Source organism: Nannochloropsis gaditana (genome assembly GCF_000240725.1).
Source record: "Nannochloropsis gaditana CCMP526 unplaced genomic scaffold scaffold676, whole genome shotgun sequence".
Taxonomy (NCBI): domain Eukaryota; class Eustigmatophyceae; order Eustigmatales; family Monodopsidaceae; genus Microchloropsis; species Microchloropsis gaditana.
In genome coordinates, this window is record NW_005803277.1 from 6,657 (window position 1) to 10,216 (window position 3,560).

Consider the following 3,560-nt stretch of genomic DNA (forward strand, 5'->3'; position numbering starts at 1 on the left):
GCTCTCGTTGGCATGACGCCATGGTCGGGACGACGCTGTAGAAGAGATTCTTTCCCTTCCCCTTCCTACGCCCGCTTCGCTGTCTGGTACGCATTGCTCCCTCGGACCTTGCGCTGCACAATGCCGCGCCTGTTCGAGATCACCCTGCTCCTTTTCCTTCTCCTTCGGCGGTTTGGGCTCTTCGTCAGCGCCGGCATTGTGAGCTTCCGAGACACGCCCGCAGATCGAGGAATCCTCCCCATCCCCAGGAGCACGAGTCGAGGAAGCTGCAATCCTGCTGCCCCGACACGTACAATTTTTGCCTGCATGCATGCAACTGTCGCCCAAATACGTGAGGTCATGGCCGGCATGGCAGCGACGGGCGCAATACCCGCAACATGTATGGGAAACTTCCTCTTCCAAGGCCGTTCGACAATCCTCCGCCGTGCACGTGTGGCAGTAGTAACGAGCTTTGGGAGGAAGGTTTTGCGATGCACTTCCAGACGTGACTTTTAATTCTCCGGAAGCGTCTGTTTCCATAGTCTGGGTCTCCTCCTTCCCCATTCTGACCTCAGACACCGCGGTCACGAACTCCCCGTCTCCCTCCACGGCGTCCTTCCCTCTCCCTTCCCTTTCTTCTATCCCCTGCCTCTTGTCTTCCTTCGCCATTTGTTCTTCTCTGGCCAGAAGCAATCCCTCGAGTAGCTCCAGCAACCGACATCGCTCCGCTGTCTGGGCTTCCCTCATCCCGCCTTCAACCCCCGTCGCCTCCCACCACATGGCCTTCCCCTCCTCACCCCGTACTGCCGGTCCCCTATCCCATTCCAAGGCGCCCACGATTCTCTGCTCCATCGCTTCTTCTTCCCCTAAAGCCACTGCCAAGCAGCAGCAAAATTGATGCATTCCCAGGGGCACCAGGGTAGAGCGGGAGACCAAGAGGGGGAGGAGGGAGAGCAAGACGTCGAAGAGGGCCCTACAGAACCCGCCCGGCACGGGGCCCGGGGACGGAAGGGAGGAAGGAGGGAAAGGCGAGAATGAAAACGCCGTGTCAGGAAGGATCTGGAGGCCATCGGCTTCAGCCAGTAAGACGAGCAAACTGGCAAAAGCGGCTGGAAACCCCTTGGGTGCCCCTGCCCACTCCTCCTTTTCGTCTGCTTCACCATACAAGAATGCTTCTCCCCAGCGACGACAGTCTTTGTCCGTCTCCTTCCCCGGTGATGCCCTTCCTCCCCTTTGCCCTCGTCTCCCAGGCCCGTTGTCCTGCCCTCCCAATCCACAAGAGACCACACTCTCCAACACGGATGGGGACAGGGCAGCCAGATAGGAAGCGAACGACACGGAAATCTCCCGGGCCTTCCTTTCCTCCTTCTCCTCCGGGGTCGAGCGGGAAGGAAGGGGAAGAGACGCGGGCCTGGAAGCTATCGCGAGTGCACCCACGACCAGGAGCAGCAGGTATGGGCTGGGCGGTTGGGGTTGGGGGGAAAAGAGCAAGGGTGCCAAGCGCGGGACGGAGCATTGGAAATGGGAGAGCAAGACGATTCGGTTCTGTGTCAGGTGCCAGGCGTAGACAGAAAAGGCCTGGCGGACCAAGGCGTCGGCCAAAGTGGAAAGAAAGGACGTGTGGCGTGCCTGTCCGAGCTCCATGGTCGGAGAACCCAATATTGAGGCCAATGTCTCCAGTGCCAAGTCCAAGCGCGCCTCGGCTTCAGCATGCAGGGGAAGCAGCGGAGGAAGCTCCGGGCAGAGTCTCCGCACCGTCGCGTCGTACGCCGACAGGTGTCGGTCTTCTGCCAAGGGAGTCATCCGATCCTGCCCCGTCTCATACTCCTTGTCCGGGGGAGACACCCCTGTTATCCCCGTGGCAGCGGCGCCGGACGACGAGGGGGGGGCCTTGATCCCCTCTGCTGCCGCCACACTCAATAATGCCGCCAGCCGCTGCTTGGCCAGGGCGAGTCTGCTATTCGCGCTGCCACCCGTCCCTCCCTCCCAGCTTTTGTTCCCACCGCTTGGAGTTGAACGAGAACTGCCCGTCCGTGCACCGAGTGGAAGGTCCACGTAGGCGTCTTGCATACGGGTGACGAGCGAGGACGGAGGCAACGGCGTTTCCAGGAAGTCGAGAAAGGCGCGCATCTCGGGATGGCAGGACCTCAAGACGGAGCCCACGTCCCGAAGGAAAGGCTCTTCCAACCCCCACCGAAGAGCCAAGGAGGTGCACGTTACCAGAGAGGAAGTGTACGATTCGAGATATGTGGAGCCGTGTACGGGCGGTCCGGCCAAAAATATCTGTGGATTGCTCTTTTTCCAAGCCACTTCAATGGCGTCAGTGAGGGCCAGCCGATGCACAAGGAGGGCACGCCGGAACGCCTTATCGTTAGTGCTGCCCGGAGTGCCATCTGAATCTGTACCCCTGCTACAAGTTTTGGTGGTTGCCGCCGTAACGGTAGTAGTGGAGTATGATCCGTGCACTGGCATGGCATCAGGAAGCTTGGCCGGGGAGGTATTGCCCGCGTGCGTATGTCTTAGACGCTTTGGTACACTCCCGCCCGGACCGCCACCGCCCTTGCGACTACTCATGCTGGTGTTCAACAGTCGTGTCAAGCAAGTTTTGTATTATTCCGGGCGTCTGTGGACAGGGTATGTTATCTTGATGTTGGAAATATGTCGTTAAACAAGGAACTTGAAATATCGGGCGGATGAAGAAAAAGGGAGACGCAAAAAGGGGAGGTATCATGGTAAAGCCACGCAAGCTCAAGAAAGGCGGGCGTTGAGATGGACACATGGTACAATATTGTCTCCAGACATCATTGTGGAGGATAAGCGGTCGTTATCAGGGTTTCGTGAAGACACTGGCAATCGTGAAGATGACCGTGGCGGGGATACGAACGAGCAGCCAGAGGATCGAGAGGTGCAAAGTGCGTGCAAAAATGGTCATTAAAAATGACCAAGGGGATCCACGAATAGGAGAAATCATCCACTGACTTTTCATACACGTCGTTGATCATTTTTCATTGGAAGCGCTTGCTACATGCATTTAAAAATGACTTTCTTCTTGCACCACAACGAAGCAGGCGGCTTCAAGTTCTCTTTCCGTTGCTTGCCATGAAGCGAAGCGGGGCACCAGACGCGTGTGACCGGGGGGGAAAAAGAAAAAGGAAATATTATTCCTTGTGGGGAGCAATAACTATTGTGTGTCGCATGATCTGATGATACCAATGCACATACTCCATCCCCACAGGGCTGAGAAAAGGCGGCTTTGTCTGTCAGGTTACATCTTCATGACGTCGACCGTAGGCCATGACCCCAATGCATTCCATCAACTGCCCGGTGACTATGCCTCCGAAAATAAACACGACGAAAATGGCACGGAAGTCAGCGTAGTAGAGCGTGTGAAGGAAGAATACCTCCACCCTTGCTGCCAAAAAGAGTTGGAAGCCACACGGGCTCGGACCAAACTCATGACCAAATTGACGGCAGCCGACATCACGAGGCATGCGATGGAGCGCAGAAGGAACGTGTTCGGCCCGGAGCAGGCCAATGATCAACATCAGCATGTGCATGGCACGGGCTGTTGTTCCCTGACG